Below are 16,077 nucleotides of genomic sequence, written 5' to 3'. Positions count from 1 at the left end.
TACTGCCACAACATCAGCCACATAAATGTAATTCACCCAGCCGCTATTTTGATGCACATTTTTGATTCCATGAATATTTTATGAAATGGCCCAAACTGAAGCCATATAACATTCCTGCATTACTGATGCCTACACCCGTAAGCTATGAACATTAGAGGCATGATTGAGTGCATTAAAATGAACTCATTCAGCAATGCATTGATTACTTGATGAAAAAAAAAAACTTACTCTGCTCTGACAAAAATACCAGAAGACACTACAATTTTGCATAAGAAACCAGACAACAATGCTAGTCTGGAAAAAAATCCAAAATAAGCTGTTTCCAGCTACTTTAGACAGGTTGTAGATTTAGATCCAGCCATAATTGCATGGGATGTTAATTAGGTCTGGAGATTGCTGCAGGTATTATTCAGGTAATTTAAAATGTCAGAAACTAGGGGATGCACTGACTGACCTGCCTTGCTTTGCTGCGGACTTCAGCAAAACTGGAACAGCTATTTTTTTTTTGTTAGAATATTTCATCCATAGAAAAGTAAAAGAAGAAATTACCGAACAATTTCAGTTGGCATTTTTTCAAAAACAAAATCACTTCAAAAGCAAGATTTACATCCAAATTATGCATACAAATAAAGATCAAGAGTACAATAATAAGGTATGTAAAATTTAAGTGATGTCACACATACACAAAATAGATGTTTCAGCAAATATTATACAAGTACTGTATCTGATTTGAAATTAAAAGATCATGTTTCTAATGTTAAAGAGAATCTTGGCCACGGGGTTGTGTTATACTTACAATTTTTTTTTTTAGTTTTGCACAAAGAACTAGGCTTTGGTTTTGTCCAAAAGCTCAAACAGAATTATTCTGAATATATGAATACTTTAACACAAGACACTTCATTACATTCCTAACTTTCAGTCTCATTATGACCATATATGTAGTCAAAGGAGTTTTTACATTACCTACAAAATAAGGATCGATTTGCATCGATTCTCAGAATATCGCTTTATGCAATATACCAAAGTTTATGAAGTATCTTAGAGAACTTCCAAAATCATATATCATGTTGAGTATTTCTATAAAATATAATTAAATTCTGTGAAACAAATCTTTAATGACAGCCTTTGAGACTGCCTTGAGGTGATTTCTACAGAGACTTGATATTCAAAAACAGGTTTAAAGGATCATGGACATCAGAAATTGTATACTATGAATAAATGGAAGGGCTGGATCGGTGACCGGCCTGAGAATCCAAGGTTCCGATTAAATTGGGGGCGACACCACTTTGGCGATGCTGCGCCACGTATCGACGGCCTCAGGACATTGCCTGAGGCCTGCCCCCCCCGATGCTCCGCCCCCGACTGGTTGAGTTCCCGATGGCGTGGGTCTCTCGTGGTCTCACCCGTCGGGAACTCGGTGGCGGCGGCTGCGGAGCCAGTCCATTGCCGCCACAGTCGGGGGAGGGCTGATTCACGGGCAGGGCGTTACATTATCCGAGCCTGGGGGCACTGTAGGGGAGTGGTCCGGGGCGTGCGAGCCGGCCAAAGGGGGGGACTATTTTGCGGGCTGGGTCCATGAGCGGCCGCCGCCCTGTAGCACGACACAGCTGCTGCAGGCCGTGCGCATGCACGGCCACAGACCCGGCAATTCTCCGGGCCGTATTGACAGCTAGAGTCAGGTGCTCTACGCTGCCATCCTGCTAGCCCTCAGCAAAACAGGGAATCGGTGGCCATTTTATGCCAGATTTTCTGGCGTAAAATGCCACCGTTCCCAAGCCGGCGTGGGGACATAGTCCCAGAATCAGAGTCCAGTCCTAGATTTTGGAATTAGGCCTTTATATTGGATTATTTACAAAGTAGTATGTATCTTTCTTAGAGTATCTTTCTTCACTGATTTTGCGGTCGTAAAAGACCACACATGCTCTGCTGGCGCCGGCACTTAGCCGCTGAAACAGAGAATTCAGCCCTGGATCTCTGGTATTCTGCCCCTCATCTTGGCACTTTCTGCTTATTATGGGCTATCTTTTCCTGTGGGGATAAAGAGAAGGCTTTTTGAGCAGTGCACTTGATAGATCGGGGTGTCTATAGCAGGTTGCATGTGTGGACAATGCAATTGGACATGAAAGGATGTGGATGTGGGGGATGGTGCGAAGTGTCAGCCAGTGATTTGTGGGGGTGGCGGCACGGCGGTTGGAAATTTGAGGGGTGGCAGCCGGAACTGATGCCAAAAGTGATGTAACTTACCTTTGCAGCTTGGTGGAGGTCATCAGTCATCTTCTGACATTGGTCATCTTCTGACATTGGTCCTCCTGGTCATGCTGACTGCACTGACAGCCGCTGCCACTGCCTCCCAGGCCCTCCAAACCCCTCGGGGGGGGGGGGAAATAGGATACCCGTCTCTTAATCACAGCATCGCGAAGACTGTCCAGGTCAGCATTCCCAAAGCGAGTAGCAGGTCTGCGCGCTGCCATACTTATGTATTAATTGGGAGTGAGTGGTGAGGGACCACATTTAAAAACAGCTCCTGCTTGTTCGCGTCAAGACACTGAGGCATGAGTGTGACGAATCAGATGGTTGAGACAGCCAGTCATGGCAAGAAGCTTGTTGGGGCTCCTTTGTGGCACGAAGTGCCGTTAAATACAGGCCAGGAGCTTGCCAGCATGGCCATTGCAAAATACTCCGCCAATCACGCACAAAATAACACTTAGAAAAGGTTCCGTCAATTAGGGAAAGTAAAGGATGGAGACGGGAACCTGGTTGGAGATTCAGCAGGGGTGAATAAGGATTTTAGGGACTTCTACAGCAGGCTGTACAGGTCGGAACCCCCTACGGGGCCGGAGGGGATGAGGCACTTCTTGGAGGGGCTGAATCTCCCAAAGGTGGACGGGGAGCGGGTAGGAGGGCTGGGGGCCCCAATCGGGCCGGAAGAGATAGTGGAGAGGTTGAAGGCCATGCAGGCGGGTAAGGCCCTGGGTCCGGACGGGTACCCAGTGGAGTTTTATAAAACGTTTGCGGGGATATTGGGGCAGGTGTTGTTGAGGATGTTCAATGAGGCAAGGGAAAGAGGGGTGTTGCCCCCGACGATGTCACAGGCCACGATTTCGCTGATTCTTAAGCGGGACAAGGATCCGGAGCTGTGTGGGTCCTACAGCCCGATCTCCCTGTTGAATGTAGATGCCAAGTTGCTGGCCAAAACCTTTTCCTCCAGAATCGAGGATTGTGTTCTGGATGTTATTGGGGAGGACCAGACGGGGTTTGTTAAGGGCAGGCAGTTGGTGGCCAATGTAAGAAGGCTGTTAAATGTGATCATGATGCTCCCGGAAGGTGGGGAGGTGGAGGTAGTGATCGCAATGGATGCAGAAAAGGCTTTTGATCGGTTAGAATGGGACTATCTGTGGGAGATACTGGGACGGTTCGGATTCGGGCAGGGCTTTATTGACTGGGTTAGGTTACTGTATCAGGCTCCTGTGGCAAGTGTACGGACGAATAGGACAACATCGGACTATTTTAGACTGCACCGGGGGACGAGACAGGGATGCTCTCTCTCCCCACTGTTGTTTGCGCTGGCTATAGAACCGTTGGCAATTGTTCTGAGAGCCTCGAGGGGCTGGAGAGGACTGGTCTGAGGGGGGGGGGGGGGGGGGGGGGGAGCACAGGGTTTCGCTCTGTGCGGATGACCTGCTTCTGTATGTTTCCGATCCAATAGAGGATGGAAGAAATCATGAGGACTCAAGGGGAATTTAGCCGGTTTTCGGGGTATAAGCTTAATATGAGAAAGAATGAGATGTTTGTGGTCCAGGCGAGGGGACAGGAGAGGCGACTGGGAGAGCTGCCGTTTAGGTTAGGTAGAGGGAAGCTTTAGGTACCTAGGCATCCAAGTGGCGCAGGAATGGGACCGGCTGCATAAATTGAATCTGGCCCGGCTGGTGGACCAAATGAAGGACGATTTTCGGAGATGGGATGCGCGTCCGTTGTCTCTGGCTGGGAGGGTGCAAACGGTGAAGATGACCGTCCTCCTGAGATTTCTATTTGTATTTCAGTGTCTCCCCATCTTTATTCTGCGGTCCTTTTTTAAGCGGGTCAACAGAGTGATCACGGGCTTCGTCTGGACGGGCAAGTAAGGAAAGTAATGCTTGAGCAGAGTCGGGGAGAGGGCGGGCTGGCGCTGCCAAATTTTAGCAACTATTACTGGGTGGCTAATATAGCCATGTTCAGGAAGTGGGTGGTGGAGGAGGGTCGACATGGGTGCATATGGAGGCGGCTTCATGTAAGGGCACCAGTTTGGGGGCGTTGGTAACTGCGTCTCTGCCGGCACGGTACTCCACCAGTCCAGTGGTGGTGGCGGCCCTGAGAGTTTGGGGCCAGAGGAGGCGGCATGTGGGAGCAGTGGGAGCATTGGTCTGGGCCCCAATCTGTGATAATCACCGGTTTGCCCCGGGGAGTATGGACGGGGGGTTTCGGTTATGGCAGAGAGCGGGGATTGAGAGGATGGGGGATATGTTCATAGAGGGGAGCTTTCCTAGTATGAGGATGTTGGAGGAAAAGTTTGGGTTGGCGAGGGGAAACAAATTCAGGTATCTGCAGGTGCGGGACTTCCTTCGTAAACAGGCGTCAACCTTCCCGCTCCTACCGCTAAGGGGGATTCAGGACAGGGTAGTTTCCAGAGAATGAGTAGGAGAAAGGGGCGTCTCAGACATTTATAAGGAACTTATGGGGTCGGAGGAGACGCAGACCGAGGGGCTGAAGCGCAAGTGGGAGGAGGAGCTGGGAGGTGTCCGCAACATGTGCCAGGCTCAGCCTAATAAATTTAAGGTTGTCCACCGGGCTCACATGACAGTGGCCCAGATGAGCAGATTCTTTGGGGTGGAGGACAGGTGCGCAAAATGTGCGGGAGGGCCGGCGAACCATGTCCACATGTTTTGGACATGTCCAAAGCTTAGGAGATTTTGGCAGGGGTTTGCGGACGTCATGTCCACAGTGTTAAAAACAAGGGTGGCGCTGAGTCCAGAGGTGGCGATTTTCGGGGTGTCAGAAGACCCGGGAATCCAGGAGGAGAAAAAGGCAGATGTTCTGGCCTTTGCTTCCCTGGTAGTCCGGAGACGGATACTATTAGCATGGAGGGACTCAAAGCCCCCGAAGTCGGAGACCTGGCTATCGGACATGGCTAGCTGTCTCTGTTTGGAGAAAATCAAGTTCGCCTTGAGACGGTCACTGTCAGGGTTCACCCGGAGGTGGCAACCGTTCGTCGTCTTCTTTGCGGGAAATTAATCGTCAGCAGACGGGGGGAGGGGGGAGTAGTTTATATTAGAGTAGGGGGTCAATAAGGGAGGGACCTGTACGAGACGTAAATGGCTTTTGCACTATGTTTATGGTTTCATGTATATTGTTTATTTGGTTGTTGTTACGATACCAAAAATACCTCAATAAAATGTTTATTAAAAAAAAAGAAACGTTTCCATCAAATTATGTCCGATGTGTTGATGCCGGCACTGAATTGCGCGTGGTTCGCATTCTGTTTGGGGTGCTGGGCGGTATTCTCCAATGGCCGACAGCGGAATCGGGAAACACTGGGCAGATAATCACACTTCAGCTGAAAATCGTGGCCAGCACCAGGCGCCTAATGGAATGCCATGCTCCGGCACCTCGACAACTGTGTGAATGCACCATTCTATGGCGCACGTTGGCGTGGCCATGCAAACTGCACACTAAACGCCATTGGCATATCATTAACTGACCAGCCCTGGAGGAATCTACCAGGAGGAATTACCAACAGTGAGATTCACTTGTGGTATATAAAATCAGGAAGCAGGCACCACGGCTGCTGAGGGACATGGAGGAGGTAGGACATGTTCCCAAAGACGCAACGTGGGATGCCGGTGCTGGAGGGGGAGGGGGGGTCTGCCAGGGTCAGGGGAGTAACGGGAGTGATCAGGGGAATCGTAGTTACCCCCGGATCCAGGGTGACCAGGCACGGGCCACCATTGCCGTGGCTTGCAAGACAGCCATCTTGCTGCACACCCCATTGACGTCCATCGTGGCCTGTGGTTGAGCAGAGCGACACGTGCCATATCGGTGCCCCATTCCATTCCAACCCACACCCAGGCGCCACTTCTGGCTGGGTATCACGTGGCCCACCCAAGCAGGACGGCCACAGTAGATCCCACAGGAGGGCCCCAGTCAGGGGCTCCAGAGCATACAACTACATGTGTAGGGCCAGCTACCGGTACCCCTGCTGGCAGGGATGCGTGTTGGGGCCAAAGGCCTCCCCAGTGCCGGGTACCGATCGGGTCAAGGGTGTGGTCTGAAGGGCAGAATGCCAGAAGGAATGGCTGGGGGTGGAGAGGGTGGGAGGGGAACATGTGGGGGCAGCGGCTGCAATGCAGGCCAGTGCACCATGTAGCCCGTTGGGCCATCAGGCATGGGGGTACCCACCATGCTAACATGTCCGCATTTTACATTGGATTTAGGGCATGGTTGCAATCATCGTGCTGAGGCTGTACAAGCAGGAGCTGCTTGGGAGGGCCCTGCAAAACTGGAGTTTACCCCAGAGGAACAGGGGCCAGCCAGTGAGGGTGGACAGCCGGCCACCCAATAGGTCGAGGAGGAGGTAGGAAGGAGACGCCGCATCACGCCTTGTTTATGTCGGCAGCGCCTGTCATTTGAGGCCCTGTTGGACCGAGCGTGTCGTCAAAGACTCTGGCTGAGCAGGGGGACCTTGCAATATCTCTGCCAGATCATGGTGCACCTGGCATTGCAGGGGTATGAGCGGGTCACCTGCTCCAGGTGGCCGTCAAGGTGACAATCACCCTGAACTTTTCCGCACGGGGTCCTTCCAGTGGGAACCTCCTCAATATCAAGCAGATTTTGGTGCAAGGTGATTCCGCGCCGTAACAAACGCCTGTGTGCCAGGTCGGCACAATACAATGGGCTGGATTCTCCGCAGCCTTGTGCCAAAATCACGAAACGGCTCGGAGAATCGGCTCCAATGCTGAAAATCGGCTTTGACGCCAGTTTCGCGCTGATTTCAGATTCTCCGGAGTCCCCAACAAGACGGAATCGCGGCACCTGCTGCTCGGGCCCAAAAGGTGTCCCGCCGACCAATTCTGCGGGGCCTGAGTGATTCTGTGGCCCGGATGAGCCGAAGCTCCGACGGCATAGTTCTTACCACATGTAAAAATTCGTGAAGCCGGCGTGATGGCTGATTCGGCGACGGGGAGAGATAGGAGTTGGCGTGGGGGGGCCGCGGGCTCTCGAGTCGGACACCAGCTGCGGCTGCTGCGGGGAGGGGGGGCCTGCCAGGGTTGGGGACTGGTCAGGGCCCTGGCAGCAAGGACGGGCGCCAGGAGCGGGGGCACTGGGGGGGGCAGGGGTGGGGGGCTTGCGAAGCTGGGACGCATGCTGCCAACCGGCGTGACATGTAGCCCATGGCACCTGGTTGTGCACAGGTGTATGCGCCATGATAACATTGTGTCCCCTCACCCACTGCAGATCATAATGTTTGGGAACCACCCAGCGATTTTGGATGCCGTGGCGGGGGCCGCTGCCCTGCATGCAGCCCTGTGGCAGTGTGAGCGTAAGCGGCTCAAAGAGGAGGCGGAGGCCGCAGCAGAGGAGCAGGCCGCAGAGGGGCAGGTGCCAGCTGGTTGCTGGGGCCGGGTTGCCCTCCAACCGACCGGCTCCTTGGCTGCTCCTACCTCCACCTGCTGTACGGGGGTGGCTGTGTGGTGCACACCAGGAAGTGTCCCAGAAGCTTCCTCACTAAAGAGCCCAACCGAGGTGATAGTCTCTTGATGCGGAGGGTGTAGGAGACAGTAGTGGCGGGAAGTCTATGTCAGCATCGGACCCTAACTCCGGGGTCTCCTGTGTCGTGTTGTGCTCGGTCTCTGTCCCCTGTGTGTCTGTCCCGTATCGTTGTGTGCCCGTCCCCTGTGTGTCGGTTTCCTACGTGTCTGTCCCGTGTGTTGGTCCCGTATCGTTGTGTGCTGTGTGCCCGTCCCGTATTTCCGTCCCCTGAGCTCGTTTCCTGGCTCGTTTCGGGCGGAGGGCTGTTATTACGGCTGCCCTCCCCGTTGGTGCTTGTGTCCCTGGGAGGCACCGGCCCTGGCACTGGCTGGGGGCAGTGGACGCCAGATGGACCGGGTCCATCGCTGGCTGGTCCTGCAAGACACAAGACGGCATGTATGGTCAGACAGACGGACGGGGGTGAAGCGTGATGTGGTGGGGAGTGGGGTGAGGGTGTGGGGTGTGGGGTGGGGGCAGGCGTGTTGTGAGGGGCCGCAACCAGGCAGGGAGTTCTCACTTGGTGGTGCGCCTCCGACCTCGGCATCGGCAACTTCCTGCTCCTCCAGTCCGCCAACAATGTCCAGTTCCCTCTGCTCGGGCGTCGGGCACGCTGAGGGGGGCGCAGTTCTGGTGGTCCCCCTCCAGTCTTCTCGCGCTCCCGGCGGTTATGCACGGACCTCTCCTGGGGATGGGGGGCAAACACAAATAGCAACAGTGTTGGACGGTCCGACGCATGTAGCCTGGCGGTTGGGTCTCTGATGACATCAGTGCACAGGGCACCCAGTCATTGTGTCATGGGAATGTCACTTTAAGAAATGTTTGTCTGCTCAAGTGGCTGCAGTGATGTCAGAGTGTGGGTGGAGCTGAGCTCTGAGATATAGAAATAAAACGGATGTATCAGAAAGCAGACACAGAAGAGGAATCGGAGTGTATACCGGAGTGTAATTATCGTAAAAATGATGTCTTGATGAGGAAATGGAGACCTTTACATATGCAGGCGGATGAAAAGAGGTCAGATGTTCATCCAAGTAGTATTGCCGGTAGGGTATAGAAAGGAGGTGTTGCGAGTTGCACAGGAGGTACCAGTGGGAGGTCATTTGGGAGTAAGGAAAACTCAAGCTAAAATACAAAAACATTTTTATTGGCCTGGACTACATAAAGATGAAGTTAAATTTTGTCGATAATGTCACGCATGTCAAGTGGTAGGGAAACCTCAAGCAGTGATAAAAACAGTGCCCTTAATACCCATTCCAGCATTTGAGGAACCTTTTACAAGGGTCTTAATTGATTGCGTTGGACCGCTTCCTAAAACAAAAAGAGGGAATCAATACCTTTTGACTATAATGGATGTGTCTACTAGGTTTCCAGAGGCCATTCCAGTCCGCAATATTACAGCTAAAAAGATTGGGGAGGAGTTACTTAAATTCTTTACTAGATATGGACTACCCACAGAAATGCAATCGGATCAAGGATCAAATTTTACCTCAAGGTTATTCAAAGAAGTTATGGATAGCGTAGGAATAAAACAATTTAAATCAACCTTGTACCATCCAGAATCGCAGGGAGCATTAGAAAGGTGGCATCAGACATTAACAACAACGTTGAGGGTTTATTGTCACGATTATCCAGAAGATTGGGATAAAGGAATTCCATTCGTACTGTTTGCAATTAGGGATGCACCTAATGAATCAACCAAATTCAATCCTTTTGAACTAATTTTGGTCATGAGGCAAGAGGACCACTTAAATTGATTAAGAAAAAATTGGTGAGTGAGAAACCAGAACTTACATTATTGGTTAACGTGTGAATTGGCTAGACAGCACTTAAAAGTTGCACAAAATGTGATGAAACGGGTAGCGGACAAGAAATCCAAAGTTCGTAGTTTTGCCAGTGGCGATAAAATTTTAGTATTGTTACCAGTGGTAGGTGAAGCTTTAAAAGCAAGGTTTTGTGGACCTTATCAGATTAAAAGGAAATGAAGTGAGGTGAATTATGTGGTAAGAACGCCAGATAGAAGGAAAGCTCACCGAGTGTGTCATGTGAATATGCTTAAAAGGTATTTTGAAAGGGAAGGAGAGCAAAAGGGGGAGGTTTTAATGATTCCAACTCAAAGTGACGAACCAAATCCAGATGATTTTGAATTTGACATACCTCAAATTAAATTGGAAAACGAGGATGTTCTTAAAAATTGGGATAAATTGTTGAATTACCTTCCAGAGGAAAAATGGACTGACCTGAAAGAGTTTTTGATATCACAGGGGCAAGTTTGTGGAGATAAGTTGGGAAGCACTAAAATGGCTATACATGATGTAGATCTGGGAAATGCTGTTCCAATCAAACAACATCCATATAGACATAACTCTTTAAAATTGGTACAGATTAACAAAGAAAGTGAGAGTATGCTTAAAAATGGCATAATTGAAGTGGGTTGCAGCCAATGGAGCTCACCCATAGTGATGGTACCTAAATCAGAAGGTACCCAACGGTTGTGTGTGGATTATAGGAAGATTAATGCAGTTACAAGAATAGACTCTTATCCTAGCCCATGTTTGGAGGTTGCGTTAAGAAAGTGGGACAATCAGCTTTTATTTCCAAACTGGATTTACTTAAAGGTGACTGGCAGGTACCTTTATCTGAAAGGGCGAAGGAGATCTCAGCTTTTGTGACTCCAGATGGTGGCTGCCAATTCAAAGTTATACCATTTGGCATGAAAAACATTTCAACGGTTAACTGACAAAGTTGTTTCAGGATTACCCAATTGTGCGGTATACATCGATGATCTGGTCATTTTCAGCCAGACATGGAAAGAACATTTAAAGCATCTGATGGAGTTATTCGATCGACTTCAGGAGGTGGGTTTGATGGTAAACCTAGCCAAAAGTGAATTTGGAAATGCCCAAGTCACTATCCTTGGCCATACAATCGGACAGGGACGAATGGTCCCACGGGGTGTGAAAACAAAAGTTATTGAGGAGTTTCCAATACCCTCGACACAAAGGGAAATAATGCGATTTCTTAGGATGAGTGGATTTGATCGAACATTTGTGCAAAATCTTTGCAGCATGGTTGCTCCACTGATGGACTTGCTGAAGAAACGTCGAAAATTTCAGTGGACAGCGGAGTTTCAAAAGACATTTGAAGGCCTGAAAGCTGTGATAACCAATGCTCCTGTGTCGGAGAATTACAAGGGAATCTGTGATCAGATTGAACTAAACTATCTGACTTTAAAGAGAAATGCAGAGGCGTAGAGAAATGGATGGATCATGCAGAAACCTACTTGTCTAAAGAAATTGTCAATCGAGAAGGATTCCAGTTGGAGGAAGGAGAACAAAAATGGACTATGTTATTATCCCTGTTTGCGTGTGTTGTTTTTTTGAAACGAAAAAGTATATTTACTGTCTGCATTTCTTAAAGGATAGTGAAAAGGTGAAAAATGAAACCATCGTGAAGTTGATGGTTTTTTTTCCTGGGGGGTGGTGTCATGGGAATGTCACTTTAAGAAATGTTTGCCTGCTCAAGTGGCTGCAGTGATGTCAGAGTGTGGGTGGAGCTGAGCTCTGGCTCTGCTTTTTAGTTTCACTTTGAAGAACAGCTTGGGTGTGCCTGTGTTTTTTGTTTCATTTTAGTGTTGGAGCTGCAGCCAACCAAAGAAGGAGTAATTTTGATCTCTCTGCCATCAAAAGACTATCTCTAGATCATTTGGTGAATTCAGAGTGATAACTGCTCTCAGTAGAGAATTTAAACCTGATGTGTTTCTGTAAAGAGGGTTCTTTTTGTCTTATGAATGTTGCAAGGAAAGATTAAGAGTTACTTAGAGAGCACTGTATTCTTTGGGGGATTTATTAGTGTTGATAGTTGTTAAGATGTTTACAGTGGGTTTATAAAGTGTCAACTGGTTTCATAAATAAACATTGTTTTAATTTAAAAGTACTGCAGACTTCTGGTGCATCACACCTGCAGAGTAGGCCCGTGTGTTTCTCCATAACCACAATCTATTCAAAGTTGTGGGTCAGGTGAACTCCATAATACACTTTGGGGCTCTCTGAACCATAGACCATAACAATTACGTCTGCCATGGGTGGGTGCAGCCATGTGGGTCAGGGCGGGGGTGGGACCTTCACATGTGAGTCAGGGGTATGAGGGGTTGGGTAATCACCCTGGCTGCCCTGAGGAGGTCGTGCAGCTTCCTCCTGTACTGGTCCGCGGTCCTGGCCACCGGCCCGACGGGGCTGACGGCGTCTGCCACATCTGCCCATGCACGGCGAACAATGGCGTCTGCTGTCCTGCGGGCCAGCCCGGGGTACAGTACCAGCCTCCGCTCCTCCATGGTGTCCAGGAGGGTGTCCAATTCGCTGTCTCTGAATCTCAGGGCTGCTCGGCTGGCAGCCAACTTGCCTGCGACAGCTGTGTGTGGTGGAGAATGTTTTTCAGCTGCCACGGCGTTGTGTCAATGACGCAACCTGCGTATCGGCGGCCGCTCCCTCGAGCGCTTCACATTGCGCCCGTGCTGGCTGCACCTGGAGGTCCGATGACGCCATCATGAAACACCATTGTCTTCACGATGGCGTCAGCACTTAGCCCCATTATCGGAGAATCCAGCCCAATACCTTCGGCGTGGACCGAGCCCACTAAGCTGGCCAGGCAGCGGGATTCACCGCCATCGCCGAGGTGCCTCACGTCCAGGTGGTGATCAATGAGACGCATATCCCCCCACGAGCACCGGCGCTGTGCGGGTGGTCTTCAGAAACTGAAAGGGGATCCGCTCCATGAACATGCAGTTGATGTGTGACTACGAGATGCACATCATGCATGTCTGCGTCAAATACCTGACAGTGTGCACGACGCCTTCATCCTGGCACACCTGACGGTTCCCGACACCTTGAGAGGTACACCCCGGGTGAGGAGTTGACTCCTGGGCGACAGGAGTTATCCCTTGTGGTCGTGGCTGATGACATTTACCTGGCCGCCACACACTGATGTGGAGAACTGTTACAATGACAACCATGTAGCGACCAGAAGTGTGGCTGAGCGATGCATCGGCATGCTCAAATTGCGGTTCAGGTGCTTGGACCGCTCTGGAGGGGCCCTCCAGTACAGGGCTAGCAGAGTCTCCCACATCGCGGTGGCCTGCTGAGTCTTCCGCAACATCGCGCAGCAGAGGGATGAGGTGGACGAGCATCAGGCCTCATCCGCCGAAGATGGCCAAAATGGGCAGTGCATGGGTACTGAGCAGCCAAAGGAGGCCACAGAACATGTGCGCCTGGGCTGCCCCACAATCTAATCGCCACCAGGTTCACCGACTAGGGGAGCTGGCCACCGGTAGCCCTACCGTCCCATCCCCCCACCCCCCCACATCCCCCTGCCTCCAAACACTCCCTCCCTTGTCCATCCTCCCTGCATTCCCCCCTGTTCACCACCGCACATGTCCACCCTCCCTGCACTCACCATCCCCCACATTATGCTTCCCCTACGTGCTCCATACGTGCCTCACTACGTGATGCTGGCCCTGGGTTGGCAGTATCAGCAGGTCTGGTCCATGGGGTAGAGGATGAAACGACCCGCTCCGCGATGAGCTCTGGTGCTCCGCATTGTTGGACAGAGCCTTGGTAGCACATTCCACCAGGTAAAGGAGAATATTGTTAACACCTCGCTGAGATATTGGTATGGAACCAGAATATGCCCTGTTGAAAAACCCAAATTTTGCATAAAACCCAGGTTTAAGCTAGAATCGGTAAATAGTTGATATTCATAAACGAAAACAAGAGCGAATTGACCTCACGGAGGAAATTAAATCTGAACTTAAGGATTATTGGGAAAAATTTGTGACAAATATACACTTGCCATAAATTATCTTGCAATGCTTCGAGCGGCTAGTCATGAGATGGATCAACGGCAGCCTCCCAGATGGTCTCGATCCATTGCAGTTCGCCTACTGCGGCAACCGATCCACAGCAGATGCTATCTCCCTGGCTCTATAATCAACACTCGAACATTTTGACAATAAAGACACCTACGTCAGACTGCTACTCATAGACTACAGCTCCGCTTTCAACACCATTATCCCGACAAGACTAATAACCAAACTCTGCACCCTTGGACTTGACCCCTCCCTGTGCAGCTGGATCCTGGACTTCCTCACCAACAGACCGCAATCTGTCAGGATAGGCAACAGCACCTCCTCCACATTAGTCCTAAACATTGGGGTCCCGCAAGGACGTGTGGTCAGTCCACTACTGTACTCCCTATACACACACGACTATGTGGCAAGATTTAACTCCAATTCAATCCATCAGTTTGCAGATGATACGACTGTGGTGAGTCGTACCTCAAACAATGACGAATCAGGCTACAGAGGGGATTGCATGGTGTACCAAAAACAACCTCTCTCTAAATGTTGGAAAGACGGAAAGACCAAGGAACTGATCATCGACTTCAGGAAGCGTAGTACGACCGCCCCCCCCCCCCCGACCCCCCGTCTACATCAATGGCTCAGAAGTGGAGATGGTCGGTAGCTTTAAGTTCCTGGGTCACCGTCACCAACAGTCTCTCCTGGTCCACGCACGTTGATGCAACAATCAAGAAAGCCCAACAACGTCTCTACTTCCTACTGAAGCTAAAGAAATTAGGCATATCTGCATCGACTCTCACAAACTTCTCCAGGTGTGCCATAGAGAGCATCCTATCCGGCTGCATTACAGCTTGGTATGGCAACTGCTCGGCCCAAGATTGCAAGAAACTGCAGAGTTAGGTGAACTCAGCCCAATGCATCACACAAGCTTGCCATCCTCCCATTGATTCTGTCTACACCTCCCGCTGCCTCAGGAAGGCAGACAGCATTATTAGAGCCCCCTCACACCCAGGCTTTGCCCTCTTCCAGACCCTTCCATCAGGCAGAAGATACAAAAGTCCGAAGGCCCGCACATCCAGACATAGGAACAGCTTCTTCCCCACAGCTACTAGACTCCTCAACGACTCTCCCTTGGACTGATCTGTTCCCTGCAAGAACACTATTCACGATGCCTTATGCTGCTCCTGGTTGGCCCTTGTTCCGCACTGTAACAAATCACTGTTTGTCGATGTACCATTTGTCACTCTGTTGATTATTCTTTTGTCTACTATGTACGTACTGTGTATGCTCCCTTGGCCGCAGAAAAATACTTTTCACTGTACTTCAGTACGTGACAATTAAAATCATTCAATAAATTTTAAGTAATATTAAAAAGCGCCATAAATATGCTTGTGCAACATATCAGAAGGTATTACAAAAAGTAAGTGTAATAAAAATTGCCATAAATTAGGAAATTAGTTGATGGGATAATATTTGGAACTGGGGAACAAGTATACAGCTTTACCCCAGGGAATGAATTATATCACAATTAGTAATAATAGTTATGCTTATTATTTTATTGTATCAATCTTATATTATGATTATGTTAAAGTGCTGGAAAGTTAAGATGGAAAATGGGAGATGGGAGATGAAAATGGAAGATGGGAACTACTTCTGGCAGAGGGTGGTGAATTTGTGGAACTCACTGTCCCATAGTGCGGTGGAATTGGAGTCATTAAATGATTTCAAGAAGGCGATAATAGGGGTTAAAGGGATATGGGGAACAGATGGGGAGGTAGATTTGAGACCGGGAAGAGATCAGCCATGGTCTGATTGAATGGTGGAGTAGGCTCGAAGGGCTGAATTGCCCACTTCTGCTCCTAATTCCTATGTTCCTAAAATAAATTAGAGATGAAGTTCTTTTTGCAAAAACGGGAATGATTGATGGAAAAATTATATACCAATGAATAATTATCTATATATACACACATTAATCCAATTGCTTTAAGAGTTGATGATTAGCTGTAATGCTGCTTGGACTTGAATGTCTGCCTGATGGGACAAACTGGCTAAGGTTTTATTGTGAACCACTTCGCTCAATTCAGTGGATCAAAGATGGCTAATATTGTGCCGTGTGGCATGACGGTAAATGAGGTCAACAGATTTGTGTGTGAATAACTGCAGCTCTCTGCCGAATGAATTTAGTGGGAACAGACAGAACAGTGGCTTGCACCTGGGCATTTTGCTGATAACACTTTGTTTTGAAACTCTCTCAAGGGCGAATGAGGCCTGTGGTCCACAGGATTGTTTATATGAATGAACTATAGACTAAGAATGATATAAAATAGCAGGGTCTTCCGAGATTCAGCAGTGATAACCCTGGGATCAACATTCACAAGTCAAGACCATGATTTTGGAAATTCACAGAGCACTTGCTTCAGAGTGAGCCTGGTCAAGTTCTTTTTCAG

General features: G+C 49.5%; 1 protein-coding gene across 5 annotated transcripts in view; it reads right to left on the bottom strand.

The window, feature by feature from the left end:
* Positions 1-16,077, bottom strand: part of ttc29 (tetratricopeptide repeat domain 29) — an 830,052-nt gene that overhangs the window by 686,789 nt on the left and 127,186 nt on the right. The gene's annotated exons all lie outside the window — the stretch shown is intronic.

The sequence above is a fragment of the Scyliorhinus torazame genome, chromosome 3 (assembly GCF_047496885.1).
Source record: "Scyliorhinus torazame isolate Kashiwa2021f chromosome 3, sScyTor2.1, whole genome shotgun sequence".
NCBI classification, from domain to species: Eukaryota; Metazoa; Chordata; class Chondrichthyes; order Carcharhiniformes; family Scyliorhinidae; genus Scyliorhinus; species Scyliorhinus torazame.
This window is presented reverse-complemented; position numbering and strand designations above follow the sequence as displayed.